This window comes from Rana temporaria, chromosome 5 (genome assembly GCF_905171775.1).
Source record: "Rana temporaria chromosome 5, aRanTem1.1, whole genome shotgun sequence".
NCBI classification, from domain to species: Eukaryota; Metazoa; Chordata; class Amphibia; order Anura; family Ranidae; genus Rana; species Rana temporaria.
The window spans coordinates 397,661,762-397,689,209 of record NC_053493.1 but is presented as its reverse complement, the minus strand read 5'-3'; the positions used below and the strand labels follow the sequence as shown (position 1 = coordinate 397,689,209).

Genomic DNA, 27,448 nt, shown 5'->3' with positions numbered 1-27,448 from the left:
ATCCGATTACATGCAAATACTGGTTAGTTTCATTGAGAAACTGTTTATCATTTTATGAGACACAAGTTCCTTATGGGAAACAGACAGCGTTGGGACACTTCCCCGTATTTGCTGGTTGTGGAAGTTGGGTTTGTGTTTATAATGCACTATTAGCTTTTTGCATATACCTTCTCCATTGTATATAATGCAAACTGAGATTCTGTTAATAATCCTTCGGTGCATAGTGATGGAAGAAGCGTTTTATTTATTTTATTTTTTCTGCACAGGATGGAGGTCAAGCTAATAACATGGCCTGTATAGGAAGGCCTTGTACAAGTTCTTCCTCATTTAGAGAGACTTCCCTTTTCTCTGACTGCTTGATTTATGATGTCTCGAAATAAGGAACTCTCCCATTAGAGGAACATATCGGATGATTTGAAGCAGATATTAAAAAGGTCAATTGAAGTGGTTCTAAACCCAGATTCCCACATCTAAGGAGTATGACATGCCACCAGCAGGTCATTTGTAGAGGCCTAAACAATAATGTCATAAATACCTTATTTTATTCTAAGTCACATGATCATATTTCTTAACCTTTTCAATACAGGACATTTTCACCCCCTTACTGCCCAGGGAAATTTTTAGTTTTCAGCGCTGTCGCATTTTGACTGACAATTGCACGGTCCTGCGATGTTGCATCCAAACAAAATTGATGTCCTCTTTTTCCCCACAAATTGAGCTTTCTTTTGGTGGTATTTGATCACCTATTTTTTTAGTTTTTGCTATAATATTTTTGACACTATTTTGGGACCCTTCACATTTATACAGCGATGAGTGCTATAAAAATGAACCGATTACTGTATAAATGTGACTGGCAGTGAAGGGGTTAACACTGGGGTAGATCAAGGGGTTAAATGTGTATCCTATGGAGTGATTCTAACTGTAGGGGGATTGGGACTTGCAAGGGGAGGTGACCGATCAGTGTTCCTCTGTACATGGAACACACCATTGGTATCGTACAAGGCTTTCACATTGAGAAGGCTGGGCAGGAGTTGTTCAGGCAGTATTTAGGCGCTATTTTTGGTGCTGTACCGCCTGAAAAACTCCTCAGTGTGAAAGGGGTCTTATTAAAAGTCAGCAGCTGCAGTATTTGTAGCTGCTGACTTTTAATATATTTTTTTTTTCGGCGGAACTCCGCTGCTTTCACACTGGAGCGGACAGGCGTTGATGGTAAAACGCTGCTAGTTTTAGCGGCGCTTTACCATCATTTTAGCGACGCTATTCGGCTCCTAGCGGGGCGCTTATAACCCATCTAGCAGCCCATGAAGAGGTTAAATGCGCCCGTGTAGCACTTTGCAGGTGCTTCATCAGCAGTGCCCATTCATTTCAATGGGCAGGAGCGATATATACACCGCTCCAAAGATGGTGCTTGCAAGACTTTTTTTTAACATCCTGCCAGCGCAACGCCTCAGTGTGAAAGCCCTCGGGCTTTCACACTGAGACTACAGGGGAGCCGTTTTGCAGGCACTTTACAGGTGCCTGCAAAAGCACCTGAAAAACACTCCAGTGTGAAAGGGGTCTAACTGTTAGATTTTATGAGATGAAGGGGACATTTTTTTTTAAATCGGCCCAAAAAAATTGGCATCATATATCGATAATCGGCCGCCGCAATTTCTAAATATCGCCATCTGCATCGGCCAGAGGAAAACCCATATTGGTTGACCTCTATTCACCACTCCATATGCCCGCCAAGAAACTGACACTGCGCAGCGCTAATCACAGGTAGTGAGACATTTCTCTGCGGCTGCACAGATTGAAAAATGTCTCACTACCTGTGATTAGTGCTGCGCAGTGTCGGCTTCCTGTGTGCATGAAGGTAAAAAAAAACTGTGTGCAGCGACCCCCCTAAAATTTACCTGAGCCCCCTCTCGATTCAGCGATGTGCAGAAGAGCCTCAGCTCTCCCAGGTCTCCCCCTCTTCATTGGCTGAGACAGCAGCAGTAGCCATTAGCTCCCGCTACTGTCAGCCACAGCCAGTGAGGAGAGAGCGGGGTCGAGCTACTCTCTGTGCGAGAATGGACAAACGGAGCAGCGGCTCGGGTGCCCCAATACCAAGCTGCTTGCAGAAGGTGTGTGGGGGGGGGGGGGGGGGGTTGGATCACCGGAAAGGGACCACAGAAGAGGAGGATCGGGCTGCTCTGTGCAGAACCATTACACAGAGGAGAAAAGTATTTTAAAAAGGAGCAATCCTTTTTAGGCCTCATGCACACTGGACATTTTTTGACCTTTTTTATATCGGCTGTTTTTGGCTTCAGACATTTTTTTTTTTTACAGTCCATAAACTCCCCATCATGTTATCCTATGTGTCCATTCACACACAGGTTGTTATCGGCTGTTTTTGGCTTGTGGGTTCTGAGAGTTTTTCAGCTGTAAAGATGCTCTAATGTAAAAAAAACACAGAAAACTGCTCAAAAACGTTGCTCACCAGTGTTTGACGTTTTTGATAACCATTGACGTTTTTATATTGTTATTATATTGACCAGTGTGCACGAGGCCTTAATGTCACTTTTGTGATTGTATTTACTATTTCATTCATATGTAGGTCACCTTTGATCTGCATAAGAATGAAATAGTAAATACCATGAATGAAACTGTACATTGATTAATTGTATTTACTCAATAACACGGTCAGACTATGGACATGTCCTTTTACATAGGGTCTGCTGCATTTGACAGCTGCTCCCAATACAAAGCAATTACCAGCTATCATTTTGACAGCTAGGAATTGCCGATAATGGTGGCAGAGGGTACGGTGGTGGGGGAGAGGAGCTAAACTTTAGAGATGCATGCTAAAAACTTTGCAAGGGCTCATGTACACACATAGTTTATAATGCTGCTTTTAGGGGCGTCTGGTGTTTTTCTGCCTCTAAACGCTCATGCATGTCCATACATACATACATACATACATACATACATACATACATACATACGGTACATACGGTACATACATACATACGGTACATACATACATAATGTATGTGTTATAAGGGAAAAACTTGCGCGCTACTATGTTCTAATTTTTAAGTAAAAATAAACCATCAACCTCTAGTGAATATAGTAAAAAAAAAAAGATAGATTATCTATCTTATCTATCTATCCATCCACACACGTGTTTTTTATATATATATAATGTGCTGTCAGTTAAACGCGTTATTAACGGCGTTAACACAAACCCATTTTAACGCCGTCAATTTTTTTATCGCGCGATTAACGAGGTTCACCCTTTAAAACATTTTTTTTTTGTCAGCACGTACCTCTTAACCCTTTCACGCCGACGGGACGCATATATGCGTCCTCGGCGTTCGGGGGTAATACCGGGATGATGCCTGCAGCCGCAGGCATCATCCCGGTACCATTGTTTAGAGCGGGCGATCGGCTATCCAAACATAACAACCGATGCGGCTAAAAGCCGCTCGGTTGTTATGCCGGAGGAGCGGGAGGGGACACCCCCCCCCCTCCCGCCGCCTTTCGTCGCTCTGACCGGGCCTCCCGTCCCACCGGGAGACCCGATCCTCCATCCGCCATGTTGTGTGTTCAGGCGGAGACTGACACTAAGCCTTAAACGGCTTTGATTCAGTCTCCGCATTGAAACCACGGAAGCGGCGTCATGACGTCACTTCCGGGTTTCTCGGCTGCCAATGGCGCCGGATTTAAAAAAGTACACAGTATTCAGAATCGCCGTTTTCGGCGATCTGAATACTTTGAAGTGCAAAGGAGGGCTCGGAGGTCTTTCTTTATCGTTACATCACGGGACACAGAGCGGCATTCATTACTATATGGGTTATATGGAGTACCTTCAGGTGATGGACACTGGCAATCTCAAACAGGAAGTGCCCCTCCCTATATAACCCCCTCCCATAGGAGGAGTACCTCAGTTTTTACGCCAGTGTCTTAGGTGTTGGTCATGGTTTAGCTTGCCTCAGCATCCTTGGGATTAGGTGAGCTAACCGGTTCTGTCCAAAGGCCTCAGCGCTAAAGTGGTCAGTAACCGGACCCCAAACCCTTGGGGTATAGCCCATAATGCTTTTCTTTTTAGAGAGCTGGACCCTGGGCCCAGAACTTAGAAACCTTTGGGTGCCTAATGTTTCTGTTGCCAGAGTGCTATATGGGCCCAGGACAGTGGATCCTTCATAGGAACCCAGGGCCTGAAGGTCTAGACATCCCCACGGAGATGGGGGAAGATTGGGCCTCTTGCTTGGCAAAGTCCTGCGGCATGGAGCAGGTAAGTGAGGGGAAAACTTGCGGAACTTGGTTCTTAGCAGGTTTTTTCTGGGGGGTCACAGGGGACATGCCTAAAGTTATGCGCTGCATCTGGCAAACTAGTCACATATCTTAATGATAGGATGGCTCTATGTGTATTTTTTCCCCATAAGAAGTGACCTCCCTTGTAGTGTTGGAAAAGCATTTGAGTGGGGCCTGTGTAGTATAAAGTGTATGTGTGTGTCAGAGAGCTATGCTTACCTGCAAACCTCCAGGCGATGCTCCATCAGTCTTCCTCCTCAGAGCCTGCAAAGCAGGCAAAACGCTGACCTCCTCGTGGTTCCAGCTGGAGCAGAGAGGCTCCCTTCCCCCCAACCCCCCCCCCTATCGGCGGGCGCGCGCGCGTTCACGTGTTATAGGCGCAATTCGCGCCATTTTAGCTGAGGGGGGAAGGGCGGGTCAGTGGTTTAAGGAAGGGGCGGCCCTTCCTTTTCGTTCCAAACAGCATTCGATACATTGGAACTGGGGAGGAAAGACCAGAGCGGCAGCACGGGGCGCCGAGGACACACAGTGGCCAAAAAAGAATATTGCAGTCTTCAGAAGACTGTTTTCAAGCCTAGAAATAGGCTGTTTCTTTCCATCTCATAGTTTTTCTTGCAATACTACTCAGGGGGACAGAATGATTTTTCTTTCCTGGATTTGAAACAAAAAACGAAAAAAAAAAAAAAAAAAGATTGAAAAAAGATTGAAAAAAAAAAAAAAAAAAAAAAGGTCATCTAGGGGAGAGGAAGCATTTTTTATCCCCCAAACAGGTGTTTGGGCAATTAACTTTTATAGTTCCAAGTACCAATAGGTAGCAGGTGTACCTCGGTATTGTACCATGGCATCCGGGTCAGAGGGTACAAGAGGTGGGGATTCCCCCAGAGAGTCTGAGGTCTATTCATCATCCCGAAGTCCAATGGAGATGTCAGGCCAATTTTGGACCTAAAGATGGTAAATGCATACCTAAAGATTCGCTCATTTCGGATGGAATCCGTGCGATCAGCAGCTGCCACACTCCAAGAGGACGACTTCATGGCGTCCATAGACATAAAGGATGCCTACCTTCATGTTCCAATTTATCAGCCACATCAAAAATACCTACGCTTCATGGTGGCTTCGCGTCACTTCCAATTCGTGGCGCTTCCCTTCGGGTTGGCTACGGCCCCCCGGGTGTTCACGAAGGTCCTAGCTCCAATCCTAGCCAAACTAAGGATCCAAGGGGTCACGATCCTAGCATACCTGGACGACCTCCTAGTCATAGATCACTCGTCTCCCGGCTTGGAGCGAGCAGTGGCCCTCATGGTCCAATACCTCGAAGTTCAGCTGGGTCCTAAATCGAGAAAAGTCAGCTTTCCTGCCCACAAGGCAGTTGGAATATCTCGGCATGAGATTAGACACAGAACAACAAAGAGTGTTTCTACCTCCTGAGGAAGGTCAAAGCCATCAAGGAATTAATCCTACTGGTTCTAAGCAAAAAGGAACCGACTATTCGCCTATGTATGAGGTTACTAGGCAAGATGGTGGCCACGTTCGAGGCGGTACCATACGCCCAGAGTCACACTCGCATCCTGCAGGCAGCCATCCTGTCAGCATGGAGCAGAAGGCCACAGGCCTTGGATATCCCGTTGCCGCTCTCATCAAGAGTTCGACAAAGTCTGTGTTGGTTAGACCTTCAGAACCTACTGAAGGGGAGATCTTTCAGCCCAGTGGCTTGGAAGATAGTGACCACAGACGCCAGCCTGACAGGCTGGGGGGCAATTTTGGATGGTTGCACTCGCCAAGGTACTTGGGCAAAACTAGAGGAGCAGTTGCCCATCAACATCTTGGAGCTCAGAGCTGCTCGACTAGCCCTCAGGGCTTGGACGTCAAAATTGCAGGGGTTCCCGGTGAGAATTCAATCAGACAATGCCACGGCCGTGGCATACATAAATCACCAAGGGGGAACCAGGAGTCAAGCCGCTCAGAGAGAGGTGAGCTTGATTCTCCTATGGGCAGAGGCTCATGTGCCCTGCATATCGGCGATATTCATTCCCGGAGTGGACAATTTTCAGGCGGACTTCTTAAGCCGCCAGACTCTATGGCCGGGGGAATGGTCTCTGCATCCACAAATCTTTCAAGCACTCTGCCAAAGATGGGGAGTGCCGGACGTGGATGTCATGGCATCGAGACTCAACAAGAAGCTAGACAGGTTCATGTCCCGCTCAAGGGATCCGATGGCCTGCGGAACCGATGCGCTGGTTTGCCCTTGGCATCAGTTCAAACTTCTTTATGCGTTTCCCCCGCTTCAGTTACTACCCCGCCTGCTGCGCAGGATCAGGGTGGAGCACATACCAGTCATCCTGGTAGCTCCAGCATGGCCCAGAAGGGCATGGTACTCACTAATCTTAAGGATGGTAGTGGGAGACCCTTGGACTCTTCCTCTACGGCCAGACCTGCTATCGCAAGGTCCGATCCTCCACCCTGCCTTACGGCATCTAAATTTGACGGCCTGGAAGCTGAATCCCTGATTCTCAGGGGTAGAGGTCTGTCTCAGAAAGTAATCTCTACCCTAATCAGAGCCAGAAAACCGGTCTCTAGGGTGATTTATTACAGGGTCTGGAAGGCCTATGTAGGCTGGTGTGAGTCCAAGCGATGGCTTTCTCGCAAATTTACCATCGATAGAGTATTAAGTTTTCTCCAGCTAGGAGTGGATAAAGGATTGGCATTAAGCACAATCAAAGGACAGATTTCGGCTCTGTCAGTGTGGTTTCAGCGGCCGCTGGCCACCCACTCGCTGGTTAAGACCTTCCTTCAAGGGGTCTTGCGTATTAAACCTCCAGTTAAATCCCCGCTTTGTCCGTGGGATTTAAACCTTGTTCTGTCAAGTTTACAGAAACAACCGTTTGAGCCGTTGGCTGAAATTCCTTTGGTTTTACTGACAAGGAAGTTAGTATTTTTGGTCGCCATAGTCTCTGCAAGAAGAGTATCGGAACTGGCGGCCTTATCCTGTAAGGAACCATATCTTATTTTTCATAAGGACAGGGTCGTTCTCCGCCCTCATCCTTCCTTCCTACCGAAGGTTATATCCAGTTTTCATTTGAACCAGGATTTGGTATTACCATCCTTCTTCCCTAAACCTACTTCCAGAAGGGAAGGGTTGCTGCATACCTTGGATATCGTCAGGGCCATGAAGGCCTATCTTAAAGCTACAAAGAAGATCCGGAAAACAGATGTGCTGTTCATATTACCGGATGGGTCCAAGAAGGGGCAGGCAGCTGCAAAGTCCACCATTTCTAGGTGGATTAAGCAATTAATCACTCAGGCCTACGGCTTGAAAGGGTTGCCTCCTCCAGTATCATTAAAGGCTCATTCTACTAGGGCCATGGGCGCCTCCTGGGCAGCACACCACCAGATCTCTATGGCTCAAGTTTGCAAGGCGGCAACCTGGTCTTCTGTCCACACGTTTACAAAATTCTACCAGTTGGACGCAAGAAGGAATTCTGATACAGCCTTTGGGCAGGCAGTGCTGCAGGCTGCAGTTTGAGACCCTCGGATTCCGGGGGCTCCTCTTTTTTGAGTTAAATTTAAAATTTAAGATTATTTTTCTCAACTAAGTTGGATTTATTATGATTTGAGTATATCTCTAAATTAAATCCTTTTGTCTTGGAGATGTTCTCCCTCCCCTCATTGTAAGCATTGCTTTGGGACATCCCATATAGTAATGAATGCCGCTCTGTGTCCCGTGATGTAACGATAAAGAAAAAGAGATTTTTAATACAGCTTACCTGTAAAATCTTTTTCTTGGAGTACATCACGGGACACAGAGCTCCCACCACTCTTATGGGGACCATTTTGGGAGGCATACTGCTTGCTACAAAACTGAGGTACTCCTCCTATGGGAGGGGGTTATATAGGGAGGGGCACTTCCTGTTTGAGATTGCCAGTGTCCATCACCTGAAGGTACTCCATATAACCCATATAGTAATGAATGCCGCTCTGTGTCCCGTGATGTACTCCAAGAAAAAGATTTTACAGGTAAGCTGTATTAAAAATCTCTTTTTTAGACCCCGATCCTCCATAAAGAGTACCTGTCACCACCTATTGCTGTCACAAGGGATGTTTACATTCCCTGTGACAGCAATAAAAGTGATCAAAATGTAAAAAAATAAAAAAACACAATTTAATATTATAAAAAAAATAAGAAAACACAAAAAAAATTTTTTAAAGGGTGAACCTCCTTAATCGCGCGATTAATCGTGAGTTAACTATGACATTAATGCGATTAATCGCGATTAGAAAATTTAATCGCTTGACGGTGTCAAAACATTCCAACTAAAGGTGCGTCAAGCTCATAAACGGCCATTGTTTGGAGTTTGGGCAATTTTTTATTTAAAAGCCCATAAACTCCACTATGTTATCCTTTGTGTTTTTGGACGTTTATCGGCAGTGGCGTTTATGGGCTGTTTTATGAACGCCCTAAAATCGTGTTCCATGAGTCGTTTTTCTGACCACCAAAAAAGCCAAACACCCATAGACGCTGATAAACGTCGATAAACGCTCAAAAACTTGGCTCACCGTTTTTAACGTTTTTTGATCCATTGAAAAAAAATATATATATATATTTTTTTTAAACGCTAATGCGGAAAAACGTTAATAAACGCTGTTGCAAAAACGTTGAAAGACTCACTGCAAAGCCACTGGTGTTTTTATAACATTATTTTAACGTCCAGTGTGCATGGAGCTTTATTTCATTTCAATGGTTGAGAAAATTGAGTACTGTCCGTGATACTTTTTTTCTTTGCACTAACATACAATTTTTCAGGACAAGCTTTCGGGGTGTTACACCCTTCTTCAAGGTCCAAGCAGTACTCCATCGTCATTTCAATGGTCATAATTCTTGCTGTGATAAGGTTGTAAATCAACCTTTCTCATCCTTGTACCTGAATATCTCATGTGTTGGGTATCTCAAGCGTACAATTGTTGTTGTTCCTTTTTTTTTTTTAATGATTTTTTTTTTTTTTTTACTCAATTTCCCGCAAAATGTCATTTTATAGCTACATTATAAAGGCTTTGTTTTCTGCTCTACTCATAAATGGCTCATAAAACCTGTTTATCATCACCTGGCAGAATCTAGTGATGATTTATTGAACAAGAACACTCTATTTTGGTGAATTGACTTTTGTATACCGTAAAATCAATAATACAACGAGAAGGAATAAACACCCAGTAAAAAAAGCTGATCCGGGCGATTAAATTAATTTAAAGTGTAAATATTGCTTTCAACCAAAGCATTTTACAAATCACATAAGGTAGTAAAAAAATCACCCGGAGTGTTGTGGTTTAGTAGTTTTTTCCCCATTTGAGCAATCTTTCTTATGCTACAGGCCTTGTACGGTTTAGTGACAGTAAAGACTGGTGAAGTTTTTTAATGAATGAATGACTTGTATAGCGCAACTCATGCGAACTGAATCGCCTCTGGGCGCTTTTTCCAGCCAGAGTCCGCTTGGCTGGTGCGGTCATTTTACCACGTAGGATCATGACACGTTTGGGACACAGTCATACACACATATATACATATATATACTGGGCCAATTTGGACAAGTTCCAATTTACCTACCAGCATGTCTTTGGAGTGTGGGAGGAAACCGGAGTACCCGGAGGAAACCCACGCATGCACAGGGAGAACATGCAAACTCCAGGCAGATGGTGTCGTGGTTGGGATTCGAACCAGCGACCCTTTTGCTGCTAGGCGAAAGTGCTACTCACTGCACCACTGTGCTGCCCTAGTATTATACCCAGAAAAAATGTACTAGGTGGCAGTATTATGTTTTTAATAACTTTTAGTTTTGCTTTCGGAGCCCATTCATACCATGGGGGAGATTTACTAAAACTGTATCACTGTATCTGGTGCAGCTGTGCATGGTAGCCAATCGGCTTCTAACTTCAGCTTGTTCAGTTAACCACTTCAGCCCCAGATAGTTTACCCCCCCCCTTTTTGACCTGGCCAGTTTTTGCGATATGGCACTGCGTTACTGTAACCACTTGGCGCCCGCGCCATAGCATAATGACGGCTACGGCGCGGACCCCAAATGCCGGGAGGACGTCAATAGACGTGCAGGGCGCTGTGATCACCGAGTCACTGAGACTTGGGTGATCACGGATCCGAGTAAGGGGCCCCTTACCACGTGATCAGCTGTCAACCAATGACAGCTGAAAGCGTGAGGAGAAAAAAAAAAAGCAAAAAGAAAGGGACATCTGCCCCAAGAGGAAGGAGGCACATCTGTCTCGTGTGCCAGCAGTAACCCCTGCCAGTGCCACCTATCAGTGCCCACGAGTGCCACCTATCAGTGCCCACAAGTGCCACCTATCAATGCCCACTAGTGCCCATTACTGCCACCCACTAGTGCCCATTACTGACACCCGTGCCCATTACTGACACCCACCAATGCCCATTACTGACACCCACCAATGCCCATTACTGACACCCACCAATGCCCATTACTGACACCCACCAATGCCCATTACTGACACCCACCAATGCCCATTACTGACACCCACCAATGCCCATTACTGACACCCACCAATGCCCATTACTGACACCCACCAATGCCCATTACTGACACCCACCAATGCCCATTACTGACACCCACCAATGCCCATTACTGACACCCACCAATGCCCATTACTGACACCCACCAATGCCCATTACTGACACCCACCAATGCCCATTACTGACACCCACCAATGCCCATTACTGACACCCACCAATGCCCATTACTGACACCCACCAATGCCACCTTAGTGCCACTACTCAGTGCCCACCAGTGCCACCTACCAATGCCACCTTAGTGCCACTACTCAGTGCCCACCAGTGCCACCTATCAATGTCCTTTAGTGCCACCTCTCGGTGCTGCCTTATCGTTGCCCATCAGTACAGCCTCATCAATGAAGGAGAAGAATTACCCATTTTCAAAAATGTTTAACAAAATATAAAAAAAACATAATAAAAAAAAATCTTTTGGTGATCAAATACCACCAGAAGAAAGCTCTTTTTGTGGGGAAAAATGATAAAAATGTCATTTGGGTGCAGTGTTGTATGACCGCGCAATTGTCATTCGAAGTGCATCAGTGCTGAAAGATGGAAATTGGTCCCCACAAATGGAGCTTTCTTTTGGTGGCATTTGATCACCTCCTGTGGTTTTTTATTTTTTGCGCTATAAACAAAGAGTGTAAATTTAAAAAAAAAATAATAATTTTTTACTTTCTGCTATAAAACATATCCAATAAAGTAGTTTCAGTGCCACTTTTCGGTCGATAGCGGCGTGCTTTTAACCCCCACTTGCAGCCGAAGAAAAGGGTTAAAAGTGCCTGTGTTGCGGCGATGCCAACGTGATTTGCAGGCGCTTCGGCAGCGCTGCCCATTAATTTCCCGCACCGCCCCAAAGATGCTGCTTGCAGGACTTTTTTTCCCGTCCTGCAAGCGCACTCAGGCTTTCACACTTGGGAGGCATGAGAATCGCTTTACAGGCGCTATTTTTAGCACTAAAACGCCTGAAAAGCACCGTCAGTGTGAAAGGGGGTCTAAAGGTGAGAGCAGAGGGTGCAAAGTGATAAGTCATAAGAGTCCTGCTGCTTCCTTTTTTTATATATGTCCAGTCAGCAGTCTGGGGCGGGTTGTTCCCGGCCAAGCTGAACCTGTGCAGCAGCGGAGGTCCAAGCACTGCCTGTGCTGTCTGGCAAGGAAGCTTGGATTGCAAGGTTGGCTGATTAGAATTACAAATCCTCTGCAGGTAAAACAGTTCCCACATTTGAATTTCAGTTGTGTATTTAGTTGTTTATCTGGTGTTTGAGGTTTAACCAAAAAAAAGATTATTTTGGTCTTCTGTTTGCAGTGTCTCTTGGTTTAGAAATAATGAGATTCTCTTAGAGGAAGTAAATGTGAAGCGCTGGGAATGTTTACCATTCAGACGTCGTACTTCCTCTTCGATATCGAGAATACATCTTACTAACTTTTTGCTTGGCTCTCAGCATTGCTTCCTTGAAACTAGATCCTTTTGTCCTCCTTCCACCATTGTTCCTTGAACATGTAGCTGTGCGTTATTAAATATACTCTGTAAACACCAAAAGCATTTAAAGTCTTTTAAACTTTTTTTTTTTTTGTACATAGAAGGCTTCATGTACACGGGATGTTTTACAACCTCTCCTGAACGATTTAAAGGAACACTAATAGCTCAGTTTAAAAAAAAAAAAAATAGAAAACATGTCATACTTGCCTCCACTGTGCAGCTTGTTTTGCACAGAGTAGCCCCGATCCACCTGTTTTGGGGTCCCACGGCGGCTCCTCCCCACCTTCAATAACTCCCTAGGAGAAGCGCTCTCCTGAGGGGGGTTACCTTGCGTCTATAGAAGCAGAGTGTATGGCAGAAGTTGCCCAAAGGGTGGTGCTAAAGAGCAAAAAAAAACATTGTTTCGTGTATGTTGGTTGAAAAAGTTTTTCCGTCTTTATGCAGAACTAGTTCACAGGGGTTTCCCTTCGGACAAAATTCCTCGGCCTTGTCCGATGGAAATCTGATTGTGTGTACAAGGCTTTATGGCCAGTTCACACCACATGCAGTCCAGTGTGTTTGTTTTTTTATGGTTTCCAATGGCATAGTTCATACCCATGCGGTCAGTTGCAGAGCGTTCCAGAAAAAAAAAGTAGAACATGCTGCATTTTGCCTGCACTGAACTGTACTGGGACGTAGTAAATCCCATCAAAAAGGCACTGGAACACACAAAAACACACCAGACCTCAGTACAGTGGGAAAAAAAGCATATGGAATGCATCCGGAAACTCATCAAAAATGCACCGGAACACTTAAAAACGCACAAGCAGGAATGCATCCGGAATGAATGTGGAGTGCGTTTTTGTTGTGTGAACCAGCCCTTAGATTCTCTCTCCAGTAACTACAATATAACACCCTCAGTCGCTCTCCTACAGAGTCACTGCCCAGTAACGTCTTTTAACCACTTGCCCACCGGCCCATAGTCAAAAGACGTCCTGTTTTTAAAGATGGATATCTCGGTAACGACAGCAGCTGCTGCCACAACCGAGGTATCCATCTTTAGTGCCAACAATCCTGTAAACGATAACGGCGGTCTCTGCGCGATCGCCGTTATCGGTGGCGGGAGAGGGGGCCCCCCCGCTCTCCCGTGCCCTCCGCCGCTTACCGTTGCCGTCGGTAGCGGCGGAGGCGATCGGGTCCGTTCGGCACCTGTGTGGGGATGCGAATGAGGGGATAATCGCCCCCACCCGTCCCCATAGCTCTGCTGGGCGGAAGTGACGTCAAAACGTCAGTCCCGCCCAGCGTCTTAAAGCAACATTTTTTCCTGTCATTTGAAAAAATTACAGTTTAATTTTTTTTTCTTTTTTTTGCATTTAAGCCTAAATATGAGATCTGAGGTCTTTTTGACCCCAGATCTCATATTTAAGAGGACCTGTCATGCTTTTTTCTATTACAAGGGATGTTTACATTCCTTGTAATAGGAATAAAAGTGATAATTTTTTTTTTTTTATTTCAGTGTAAAAAAATTATAAAAATAAATAAGAAAACACAAATTTTTTTTTTTTTTTTTTAAACGCCCCGTCCCGACGAGCTCGCGCACAGAAGCGAACGCATACGTGAGTAGCGCCCGCATATGAAAACTGTGTTCAAACCACACAAGTGAGGTATCGCCGCGATCGTTAGAGCGAGAGCAATAATTCTAGCCCTAGACCTACTCTGTAGCTCAAAAAATGCAACCTGTAGAATTTTTTTAAACATCGCCTATCGAGATTTTTAAGGGTAAAAGTTTGACGCCATGCCACGAGCGGGCGCAATTTTTAAGTGTGTCATGTTGGGTATCATTTTACTCGGCGTAACATTATCTTTCACAATATATAAAAAAACTGGGCAAAAATTATTGTCTTATTTTTTAATTTAAAAAAGTGATTTTTTCCCCCAAAAAAGTGCGCTTGTAAGACCGCTGCGCAAATACGGTGTGACAAAAAGTATTGCAATGACCGTCATTTTATTCCCTAGGATGTCTGCTAAAAAAAAATATATAATGTTTGGGGGTTCTGATTAATTTTCTAGCAAAAAAATTGTGATTTTTACATGAAGGAGAGAAGTGCCAGAATAGGCCCGGTAACAAAGTGGTTAAGAGGTTCTTCTTCCACAATGTATAGGCTATTGGTACACTTCAGATCTAAAAGTTCAAGTGGCAATAAGGCCTATACATTTTATACATTTATGTAAACGCTGTTTGTGTACCTGTCGCAACTCATGCTCTATCCAATTTTGTCCACTTTTGTTCGATTTTTAACATGTGAATAAATATAATTTTTTACTACATGGTATCACTTCTCCGTTTCTGAGCTGCGCAATAACCCCATTTGGGAAAATTCCTTCATCATTCTTATCGGGGTGAGCAGCCACATTCTCTCCACCATAGTGTTTTGTCTTTTATATACTTCCACAATGTATAGGCTATTGGTACACTTCAGATCTAAAAGTTCAAGTGGGAATAAGGCCTAAGCAAGTAAGGTCTTGCACCAGGGAGTAGATCCATTTACTAAAGTGCACATTCCACCACCACAAGCAGGGAGGAGTGGCGGGAGCTTAGGCTCTCATAAACTGGTTAAACCTCATTACTGAAATCTGATTTCTATGTATCCTCGGGGCAACATGAAAAAGGGTTCAACTACCACCGTCTTGTAGGAAAGCTTACGCATGATCGTCATTGTGAATTTCTTTTTAAGGAAGAGCTACTGTGGATGCAGAGTACCAAATTAAAACGGGAGGAATGCTTAATTAGCACTTTAACCGCGTCGCTGTCGGAGAATGGTAAAATTAAAATTTTTGGCTTGAAAATGACTGAACACCTTCAAAACATGACATGCAGTATTTTCTGAAGGCAGAAGGCTTATAAAATAACATGATGGTATCATTACTGCGCAACTGTTTATCAAATATACATTTTGTGTTTTCATTTTGGTGCGATATAATCTCTCTGTTTTCTGTTGCATATAAAAGAGAAGACTGTATGGAGTAAATAAATACAGATATGTCAAGCCACAAAGTAGTGTGCGCCTGCCAAATGGCAAAAAATTATCAATAGGCGACAGTTTAAAAACCAACAGCTCATCCCATCTTTCTCTCTATCCAGTGGTACAGCTTTTCTTTTTTTTTTTTTTTTTTCTTTTTTTTTCTGCAGTGGTAGTTTGGGGGTAATTAAAGATTTTAACTACTTGCCGACCGCCTAACTGGGAATATATGTCATGATTTTGGCGTCAAATACCGTTATGGAAGCCGCTAGCTACCATAACCTGGTATCGTTTTTATCCCTTAGGTGGCAGACTTTCAGATACAAGTGATCCCAGCGGTGAATTCGCTGCAAGATCACTTTTATAGTCGACGGAAGAGGTGCCCCCCCTCTCGTCACTTCCTGGTCGTTTCTGAGCTTACTGGAGTCGTCGGTAAGCCTAGAAACCGATCTGATGCGGACGATGGCTAGGCAGGAAGTCGGGTAAAGGCAAGATAGCCCCCACTTGGCTCTATGCCCTTGGAGGACAGGAGGGACCGCCTCTGGGAGTAATTGTAAATACCAGCCTTGCAATGCCTCATGGGAAATGTAGTTCCACAACAGCTGGAGAGGCCCCAGGTTGCTCTAGGGCAGTGATGGTGAACTTTGGCACCTCGGATGTCTTGGAACTACATTTCGCATGATACTCATGCACTCTGCAGTGTAGTGGAGCATCATGGGAAATGTAGTTCCAAAACACTTGGGGTGCCAAGGTTCGCCATCACTGCTTATAGGGTCTCTGCTAAAAAAATAAATGTATGTTTTGGGGGGGTTCCAAGTAATTTTCTAGCCAAGAATACAGATGTTTACTTGTAAACAACAAATGTCAGAAAAATGCCTGGTCATTAAGTGAATAATAGCGCATGTTCCTGGGTGTTGGCTATACATCTGGGCAGTTGGATAAATTGACCCTTATGTACCCTTATTGGATTTATAATAAAAAACCTGCTTGCTGTGTTTTTTTGGTGCTTTTTCTAGCAATCGAATACAGAAAAGGGCCCTCCAAAAATAAAAAAATTGAAACACACTTGAAAGACTTATGAAGTTTGAATGCCCCTTGTTTGTGGTTTCCCTCCCCATATGTGAAAACTTGTTTTCCTGACAACATGTGTGCTTGTGTATCGTGTATATGGCATGGGACAAAGCAATGGGAATGGTTGTGGGTTTATGGTGGCAATTTTTATTCACACGGCATGTATTGCATTGTATACATTGTGAAGTGTATGAAGCCCTGAATGCTATGACTGGAGACAGGCCTGTATACCTGATATTGTGCCCTCTTCATGCTTGACTGACCGCCTGTGTTTTTTTTCATTTTAGATCCGCCGCACCTCCTCATCTGGTGTAAAGGGGAATCCGCAAACCACTTGAAGAGCCTCTCATCTGCTGGTAAATATTTGTTCAGCTGTCCCAGGACTTCAGTTGCTTAATGCAGAAATGTTCTAGCGTGACTCTTATCCAAAGAGAGCTGCAAGCCGGGACCCGCGTTCCCTTCCAGGGGAAATGATTTTAGTCTTTATAGCTCTTGTGTGTGTGTGATTCCCATTTCTGCCTCATTTATATTATGTCTAAGCAAGAAAAGAGAATGGCCCGGATTCAGAAAGACTTACGACGGGCATATCTGTAGATACGCCGTCGTAAGTCCGAATCCACGCCGTTGCAACTTTAAGCGTATGCTTAAACTGAGATACGCTTAAATGTTGCTAAAATACGACCGCCGTCGTATCTTAACTGCATATTTACGCTGGCCGATAGTAGCGTGTACGCTGATTTACGCCTAGAATATGTAAATCAGCTAGATACGCCTATTCACGAATGTACGCCCATCCGTCGCAGTATAGATACGCCGTTTCCGTAAAGCTTTTTCCGGCGTAAAGTTACCCCTGCTATATGAGGCGCAGCCAATGTTAAAGAGGAGTTCCACCCAAAAATGGAACTTCCTCTTAACCCACTCCTCTCCCCCTTACATGCCACTGTTGGCATGTAATTTTTTTGGGGGGGGAGTGGGGGCTTCAGGAGAAGGGGACTTCCTGTCCCACTTCCTCCTTCCGCCTAGGGGCTGCTAAGGCGATGCGTCATATCGCCTTTTGGCAGCCCCTCCCTGTAGGCGATCGCCTGGGACACGTGACAGGTCCCAGGCGATCGCCTGTCCAATCAAACAGCGCAGCGTGCGCATGCGCAGTGGGTGCCCGGCCGTGAATCCGAAAGCTGTCACGGCCGGGTGCCCACAGTGACAATGAAGACGCCGGCTGGGGAGGGGGGGAGAGAGGAGCGGACCCCCGGCCGGCGCGTCGCTGGAGCAGGTAAGTGTCAGTTTATTAAGAGCCAGCAGCTACACTTTTTGTAGCTGCTGACTTTTAATAAACTTAAAAAATGGGTGGAAAACCCTTTTAAGTATGGACGTCGGGCCAGCGTCAATTTTTTTGTCGATTACGTCATTTGCGTAAGTCGTTCGAGAATAGGGCTGGGCGTAATTTACGTTCACGTCGAAAGCATTGGCTTTTTGCGGGTTAATTTGGAGCATTCGCACTGGGATATTTTCACGGACGGCGCATGTGCCGTTCGTAAAAAGCGTCATTTACGTGGGGTCACGATGATTTTGCATACAACATGCCCACATCTTACAGATTTGAATTAGGTGGCTTACACCGGCCAATTTACGCTACGCCGCAACTTTGCTTTGTGAATACTGCACTTGCCTGTCAAAGTTGCGGAGGCGTAGCATAAATAGGATACGTTACGCCCGCACACAAATACGCGCTCCCTACGTGAATCTGGCCCAATATCTCTATCCCAGTGTTTTGTAAAAGAAGCTTGTGCTGAAAGTAGTATACAAGTTGCCAAAAGTTACCACGGACCTGATGCTTGAAGTGCTAATTGCTTGGCAGTCAATGCTGGCTTTTCTCAAAGGGACCAGCTGAGTATTGTTCCATCTACAGACTCGTACACACGATTGGATTATCCGACGGGGAATTGTGCGATGACGGGCTGTTGTCGCAAAATCTGACCGTTGGATTTTCCGCCAACAAATGTGGGATAGCATGCTTTAAAATTGTCCGCCAACAAATGTATGTTGTCGGATTAAAACTCCAAAGTACAAACACGCATGCTCGGAAGCAATGCTCAACATAAAACAACATTAGCAGAAGTTGCCCAAAGGGTGGCGCTAAAGGGCTGAAAAACCACGTAGTTTTGTGTTTGTTGATCGATAATTTTTTGCTGTTTTGTATGTAATACAAGTTCCTGGCCAATGCCCTTCGGTCAAAAGTCCCACGCTTTGTCCACAGAAAATCCAATCGTGTGTACCAGGCTTTAGTCTGCTCTTGTTCGATCTAAATGCCCATACACACGATCTAACTTTTTTTTTTTTTTTTTTTTTTAAATTTTTTATTTATACGTAGCAGGAAACTGGTCCACATGAACCACAACACATACATTACAGTAATTGCATCTTCAATATAAAGGACAAGGGTTACATATATACGTACATAGGAGGACGGTATATCGGGGGCATTATCTGGTACCAAAAGAGATGTAGGCCACGCCATATAAATTCCAAACCCCCGTATCACCCCTGCGGCCTCTGGAGTATGTGCCTCACTCGCCCTCTTTCAAGGGGTCAAGTCTGGTAAGGAGTCGACCGTATGTAAGGAACAGTGGGCTCAGTTCCCCCTTTTTCCGTTTTCTAAGCGTTAGTCAGTAGAGAAAAGAGCGTTAAATAGAGAGTAAGTGCCGCCATATTGGCGACTAAAGAGGGATTGAGAGAGGTTGTGTGGGAGGGGGGTAGTAGGATAAAAGAGAAGTAGGATAAGGATGGGGTGGGGGGAGTAAGGGGGGGGGGAAAGAGGGGGGGGGAGAGGCGCGAGTACGGAGTTCACCCGTTCCGGGGGTCATCGGGTCTCAGTGGTCCCATCCAGGAGTTCCGCCTGTCCGTTAGTCTCCCGGTCAAGTGAGCAGCGTTCGCTTTCCGTCGCCAGCTCGGACTCCACTCTAAGAGCTTGTCCTTCCTCCGAGTATCTAAAAGCGTTCCACAGCCTCCATGTCTGGGTGTATCGTTCGGTCCTGTCTTGTTTCGTCAGTGTCAGATCCTCCATTGTATTAATGTCGTCCACTTTCCGCAGCCACATGGCCACTGTCGGTGGGTTTGGAGACCGCCAGCATAGCGGTATACATGCTTTTGCCGCGTCTAGGAGGTGTCTGACAACTGACTTCTTGTATATTCGCGTCGGAGTTTCGTTTACGTGGAGGAGAAAGTATGCTGGGGCATTTGGGACTGTGCGGTCCGAAAACATCTGCGTTATCCGCCGAATTTCCCCCCAGTACGTCTGCAGACGTGGACAAGACCAGAAGACATGGAGCATCGTGCCCTCACCCGTCTGACATCTCCAGCAGAGGTCTGGTAATGATGGGAACAGTCTATGTAGCAGGTCCGGTGTTCGGTACCATCTCGTCAGTATCTTAAAATTCGTTTCCTGTATCTTTGTACAGATCGATGATTTGTGTGTAAATCTAAGTATGTGACTGACCTGAGTGGGCGTAAATTGGCAGTCTAGATCCCTCTCCCACTTACCTAGGCTCGGAATCCGGTGTTCTGCCGGCGGTGTGATCAAAATTTCGTGCATTAGTGACAGGGCATGTGGGAGCGGTTCCGACTCACCGCACACCTCCTCCAAGGCCGTAAGGGCGTGTCCAGTCCCATGGGGCGGGGCTAGCGTGCGCAGAAAATGGCTCAGCTGCCCTGCTCTCAGAAAATCCAGCCGGTAAGAGCCCGACGGATCCATGAGTTCTGCCGTCGTCCTCCAACGGCCAGCGTCGCTAAAATGTGAGGCCTGGTAAAGACCCGAGTCTCGGAGAGCGCGAAATTTGCCATCTGTAAGGCCCGGCGTGAAAGATGGGTTACCCAAGATCGGGCGTAGGGGCGAGGTAGCCGATGCTAGGTGATACCGCGTAAATAGCCTCGCGCAGACCGTAATGGTGTTGCTAATCAACGGGTGATTGTCTACGTCTCTTGATTTTATAGTTTGGCACCAAGGGGCGGACCGTAACAGTACGTCGCACTGCGCCTGTTCCAAATGTGGCCACAGTTTGGTCTGTGTGTGACGGCACCAGTCCACTAGTCGGTTCAGCTGCGCCGCGTAGTAGTACATCCGCACGCTAGGCGCCGCGAGGCCACCGTTATTTTTGGGTAGGTAAAGTGTCGATCTGCTGAGCCTAGGATGTTTGCCCGCCCACATAAATGTCCCGAACATCGATTGGACTTTCTCAAAGTAAGCCGCCGGTATGCGTATGGGGAGCGCCTGTAGTAGGTATGTGAATTTCGGTAGCACTGTCATTTTGAGAATACTGCATCTCCCGAACCACGAGTGCAGTCCCGCAGACCACTGATCTAGCTGCTTCTGAACCGTTTGAAGCAGCGGGGGAAAGTTGAGTTTAAATATTTCCGATACTTTCGGTGGAATACGGGTCCCGAGATATGTCAGGGCCGTATCCGTCCATTTTAAATGGAAATTTTGTTTGAGGTTCTGCAGTCGTGTCCGGGGGATCCTCACCCCCATCGCTTCGGACTTAGACATGTTTATTTTCAGGTGTGATATCTCGCCGTACGTGCCGAATTCTCTCATGAGGGCCGGTAGTGAAGTCTCTGGGTTTGTCAGGGTGAACATCATGTCGTCCGCATAGGCCGATACTTTATGTTGGCGGCCTCCTATGGCTATCCCCGTAATGTCTGGGTTCAATCTGATCCGTCTCAAAAACGGCTCGAGCGTCAAGGCAAAGAGCAAGGGCGAGAGCGGGCATCCCTGCCTGGTTCCGTTTGAGATCGGAAAAGGGTCCGACGTCACACCATTCGCCCTCACTCTGGCCGACGGACCCGTGTACGCCGCTGTTATCCAGCTCATCATTTGCCGTCCCAGTCCTATGTGCCTGAGAGTCGCAAACATAAATCGCCAGTTCACGCGGTCAAACGCCTTCTCGGCGTCTGTCCCTACAAAAACTGCAGGCGTTTTCGTGGTGTTGGTGGCGTGCAGTAAGTTTAAGACTTTGGTCGTGTTATCTCTGGCCTCTCTGGTCGGCACAAAGCCCACTTGGTCTGGGTGTATCAGGTCTGGGAGGTGTTTCTGAATTCGCGTGGCGATAATTTTGGTGAATAGTTTTATGTCCGAATTTAATAGCGATATAGGGCGGTAGCTGCCGCATTGTCCCGGGTCCTTCCCCTCCTTATGTATCACTGCTATCTGCGCTTGCAGGGTGGAGAAGTGGAAATTCCCTCCTGCACTCAGTGTGTTAAACAGGTGTAGCAGTCGGTCTCCCAGGGAAGGGAGCAGGGTCCTATAATAAGGAGTCGTGAATCCGTCCGGGCCTGGGGCCTTTCCCGGCTTGACGGTCTTCAGGGCTGTCTGAAGCTCTAGCATGGTGATTGGCTCGTCTAGTAGGTCAACCACTTCCGGAGTAAGCGTCGGCATTTGGGAGTCGGAAACATAAGTCAGGGACCGGTCCGTACCCCGGTCTGGGGAGTTAGAGGGGAGATTATACAAGTCTCGGTAGAACTCTTTAAATTCGTTGGAAATTTGTTTAGGGACTGACACTTTGCCACCTGTGTTCGTTGTAATGTGCGGGATATACGACGCTGCTGTCTGCGTGTGTATCGCTCTGGCTAACATTTTCCCGCATTTGTTTCCTGACTCATATACTGTCCGTCTACAGACCTGCATCGCCGCCTTAGCCTTATGACGCAACAGGTCTGTAATCTGTCCTCGAGTGGTGTTTAAGTCAGATGTTACCTGCGCTGTCTGTTGTTGTTTGTGTTGGGTCTCAAGGGATTGCAGCCGCAAAAGCAGTGCATCTAGTTGTTCCGTTCTCTGCTTTTTCAGCCGTGCCCCGTGTTTGATTAGTATTCCCCGTACTACTGCCTTGTGGGCCTCCCACACCACCCCTGGGTCGCTGTCCGTGGTGGAGTTTGTGTTGAAATAGTGGCCCAGCTCTCTCACTACCTCTGTGATAGTGTCCTTGTCCTGCAGCAGACTCTCGTTAAGTCTCCACGGCTGTCTTCGGTCAGTCAGGTTGTCTGTTAGGTCATACATCAACAGTATTGGTGCGTGGTCTGACCAGGTCACCGAACCTATCAGGGCTTTTTTAACCGCCGCTAGGTGCCGGTGAGGTATCAGGAACATGTCAATTCTCGAATAGGACTGGTGTGGTGTCGAGTAGAAGGTGTAGTCCCTCTCGCCCGGGTGCAATAGGCGCCAAACATCCACCAGTTGGTGTCCATGGAGCGTCGCGTGAACCCGTTTCCGAAGGTCTCCCGAGATAGTGGATCGTCCAGTGGAGGTGTCCTCCTGGGGTATTAGGGGAATGTTTAAGTCTCCTCCTACTATCAGTTGGCCCTTCGTAAAGTGCTTCAGTTGTGTCAGCTGTCTCGCAAGAAATCTGTCCTGTCGGTCATTAGGGGCATAGAGATTTGCAATGGTTACCTGCGTCTGTCCGATGCGTCCCTTCAGGAACAGCGAGCGGCCTTCCTGGTCTCTTCTCACCTCCCCAAGGGTCCACGGGATCCTGGCCGAGATGAGGACGGACACCCCTCTGGACTTAGCCTCCGTGTACTGGGAGTGGTATACCGTGGGGTAAAATCTGTTCTTCAACACCGGGAGGTTGTTATCTCTAAAATGTGTCTCCTGGAGTAGGACCACATCCGCCCGCATCCGGCGCATGTCGTGTAGGAGCATCCTCCTTTTTTCCGGGATATTTAGCCCCTTGGCATTCAGCGACACTACTGTTAGCGTGTCCATCCTCGCGACTCGGGTTATGGGAGTGATAAGAGGGTAGGGGTGGGGAGGGGGGGGGAACGGGTGCTTAACAGGTAAGCTGAGTCCAAGAATAGGGGGGGTAGGCAGAAAAAGAGTCTGCAAGGAAAAAGAATAGTGTAAGATAGAGGTTTGAGTTAGGAGGCCAGCACAAGAGTGTGCGGCAGGAAAAAGAGAATCTAAAGTAGCCTAAACGGCTATAACACTCGCCAGCCGTTGGCTGGAGTTCGAGTGTGGGCCTAAGTGGGTAGGTAGGTAGACAGGCACAGTGGAGCGAGCCCCCGGACCCCGTCTCCCTCCCCCCGGCCAACAGTCGGTAACAATGCAAGGCAAAACAATCGTATTCAACATGTCAGTCAGCAGAAACATTGCGAGAATGGTCTATCTAGACATAACTACTTTTATCTTGTAATAAACTTATTATGCATTTAACCATGTAACAGTAGCATTATCTCCTTTATATCTGGAGGCATCAGCCTTCCTCCGTATTTAGTTCAGCATCCAGGGCCTCATTAATCATAGAGCCGTCTCACCGCCCATCCACCCCCTATTTACCTTGGTGTGTATATCCCATCCCCCTCTCCCCTCGAGCCCCCCACCTCCCGACCAACCATCAGAGCTAAACATTCCGTCTCTGTTTCCCGCTTTAGGTTGCTTCGTCTCAGTGTTGTCTCCCAGCTAGTCACCAAACAGGTTCCCCCAGGTGTCGTCTAGGGGACTCTCAGCCTCCGGGGCTCGGCGGGAGTTCAGACCTCACCCAGGGCCACCGGGGAGCCCCCCGGCGGTGTGGGGTGTACCGTGGTGCCAACCATCCCCAGCTCCTGACACAACGTCCTGCATTCCTGGTTAATTAGGGGCAACATAGGTATCCATCCCCCACCCCCACCCCTCTCGGGCCATCTCAGTCAAGATCCGCGCATCGCGGCACGGGGATTCCTCCAGAATGGGCAAGCTTCCGGCAGAGTGTACAAGCCAGAACAGGCTCCCTGAGAGTGTATGCTAAGGATTTGGAAGGTTCCTTGTCCCGATTCTCGTATCAGTGGCCCTGTTCCGCTGGGGTGGTCTGGACAGTGTGGTTTAACCCAATTTCCATCTCCCTTCCCATATTCCTGGGGACGGGAAGGTGTTGCCGGGCCATAACAGGGGGATGGGTCTGCTCCTGTAATCTCCCCCCGACTTACTCCTGGTACTCGTGGCGAGATCCTGAGCAGGGGGGGCCCACAAGGAGCAGGGACAGGGTCGCCAACTCAACTGTGGAGGATCTTCTCCAAACTTTGGCATAATGTCATAACGTCAGGGGGGGTTGAGCACATTTCAGGTGATCAGCTGCGGCCCAGGGCCTACTCACGGTTTAACCTTGTAGTCCTCCTCCAGAAGGGGCTCTCCGTCTCCCCCTACCCTGTCGTTGCTGGCGTGGTGGGTACGGAGCTCCAGCATTGGAGGGGCCCGATCTTCCGATCTGTCTAGGTAGAATTTGGAGCCAGTCAGGTACCGGTACTCGTTCCGTTCCCAGGAACTGGAATAGACCGGGTAGGTCCGCCGGCGTCTGCAGGGTGTAGGCTCGGCCCTCTTTACGGAAGGTCACTGAAAGGGGATACCCCCATCTGTAAGTGTGTCCGTGCTCCTTGGCCAACTCCAGCACGGGCTTTAACATTGCCCTGCGTCGTAGTGTCGCCCTGGACAGGTCCGGTAATATTTTGACTTGGGCTCCTTCCACCTCAATTGCGCCGTGTTCCCAGGCCAGACGAAGGATGCGTTCCTTCTGTGCGTACCGCAGCAGTCTACATACCACGTCACGGGGCCTATCCTGGTCCGGGTTCCTCGGGCCTAGTGCCCTGTGCGCCCTGTCTATCTCCACCTCTTCCGCCGGTTCTCCCAAGATCTCCCGGAACAGGCCCTGTAGTCTTCCATCTAGTGCCTCCGCTCCCACCTCCTCCGGTATTCCGCGGATCCTCACGTTATTGCGGCGGCTCCTGTCCTCCACGTCCTCCAGGTGGAGCTGCAGTGCGATCGCCGTATCCCGGTGCTGGTCTCTAGCCTGTTCTAGGCCCGACACCCTCCGCTCCAGCTCCGCCAGCGATGTCTCTCCCGTCGACACTCTGTCTGTTAGGGTGGAGACCTCCGCTCGGACCTCTTGGAAGTCACGTCTGTGTGTCTCCTCTAGGCGCAGGATCAGGGCCTCTATGTCCGACCGCGTAGGCAAGGCCTGTAGTAGGGCCCGTATGTCCTGTTCCGGCGGCTGGCCTCCCGGAGAGTAGGCCGGGGATGCCATGTAGTGTTCAGAGGCTTCCGTGGGCGTCGGCGACACGGTGGGTTGCTCCGGGTCTTCAGGCTGAAAGGTCCAGAGCTCCGGCTCCAAGTTCTCCTGCGAATCAGCCTGTGCGCCTCGTGGTGTTGCCGCTCCCGCCCCGGTTGATTTCTGCGGTCTGGGCTGGAAAAAAGTATGTAGATCCCCCGTAGCTGCTCCAGAACGGGTCACGCGAGTAGTGGGTTTAGGTCCGCTTTTCTTCTGTGATTGCATGCCGAGTTTTTAAGGCGTTTTGGCCGGTAAAAGAGGGTTTCAGGCCGGGAGCTCTGCTATCTCACATCCTCACTCAGCCATGTCCAGGCCACGCCCCCACGATCTAACTTTTTGACAAGCTGACATTACTAGTACATAGGGCCTCAGAATTGCGCTATGTGGATGTTTTTTTCTTCCTAATCTATGGTACGCACCCTTCCATATACATCCAGGATTTTTTTTTTTTTTTGGACCATCATGTCCTGTGAGACCATTGTGTAACCAGCTATCTTCGTCTGTGGTATACTCCCATTCCTCTGCCGTTTGGTCACTCTTGCTACAGCCATTGGAGACGCATACAGGATTGCCCAGGTTCCATCGTGGTTTTACCACACAAAGCTCTGTTTGACCCATCTGAACGTAGGTTCTCCTGGGTTCAAACTCTCTGATAAGCCCCTTACCTATCGGTGGTGGTTTCTCTTCACGTTAATTAATTTCAACACTCCTTCAACTCTAGCACCTCTTTGAAGCTATCACCAAGCTTTGGAATTCACCAATATTATTGCTGGACTATTCTATAGTCGGATTTGTATTTTTACACTATTCAAGGTTTTTGACAACGGTCCGACCGGACGTGTTTGATCGGACAATCCGACCGTCTGTATGCTCCATCGGACAATTGTTTTCACTTTTTCATCGGACAAATGTTCGCTGTGCATGCTCTCAAACTTTTCGGCAACAAATAATAATCTGATCATGTGTAAACAAAGTAAACTCCAAAGTATAAACACGCATGCTCAGAACCAATGCTAAAGATCACACAACAATAGCAGAAGGTTGCCAAAGGGTGGCAGTAAAGAGCTGAAAAACCATGTGATTTGGTGAATGTTGGCTGAAAATGTTCTGCCGTGTGTATGCATACCAAGTTAACGGCCAACGCCCGTTCGGACCCAAAATCCACAGAAAAGTCAGTTGGAAGTCGGATCGTGTGTACGAGGCTTTATGATCAACTTCTCACGAACATGCGTGTTGGGAAATTTTTGTTGGTCAGTGTTGCAGCCAATTGGCTGTGTATGCTGATAGTGGAGTCCCTTCTGCCAGAATACAAGAACGCATCAGAGGATTCCTTCATCCGCCTCAATTGTGTAGATGGGTGAAGCCATTCAGTTTCATTTTTTCGATCAGCCTGTTCTGTTCCAGAGTGACCCTGTCAGCACACGCTCTGTATAGAACGTCATGTCCGACTAAAAGGAAGAGTCACCATACTTACCTTTCTGGTGGGCGGTTGTTTAAAAATGGCCTCTTTACTCTGTGCTGGGCTGCTGCATGCATTCCACACTTCTAGGGTCTGTGTAGAAATCCTGCTCCTCGCCAGTGGTTTCCCCCGCTTGCTCCATACATCACTGCAAGATGTACTAACCCAGGGTTAGAAAAAATCCGGGCGCAAGTCACAATTGCGACTAGAATTAGCGACCTGTAAGCCGCAAAAGCCGCAGCCTCAATTGCCGACTCCGGACGGTGATTGAGGCCGCGGCGTTGTGGCCTTCTGCAGGCCTAATCTTCCTTCTATGATCTGGCGCCATCTTGTGGTGGCCGTTGGCATGACAAGTAAACCAGCAATCCAGCAATTCTAATGGAGCTTCTTCAGTGTGTTCACTGCCATCTCCTTCCCTCTAATTAGAGCCCCCAAACATTTATATATATTTTTTATTCTAACGCACAAGAGAATAAAATGGCGGTCGTTGCAATACTTTCTGTCACAACGTATTTGCTTAGCAGTCTTACA

General features: G+C 47.3%; 1 protein-coding gene across 7 annotated transcripts in view; it reads left to right on the top strand.

Moving 5' to 3' along the window:
- Window positions 1-27,448, top strand: part of CYRIB (CYFIP related Rac1 interactor B) — a 211,357-nt gene that overhangs the window by 112,083 nt on the left and 71,826 nt on the right. For all 7 annotated transcript variants that reach the window (XM_040354966.1, XM_040354967.1, XM_040354969.1 and 4 more), the window contains one exon: window positions 16,684-16,752. The gene's annotated coding sequence lies outside the window, so the exon portion shown is untranslated. The remainder of the gene's footprint in view (window positions 1-16,683; window positions 16,753-27,448) is intronic.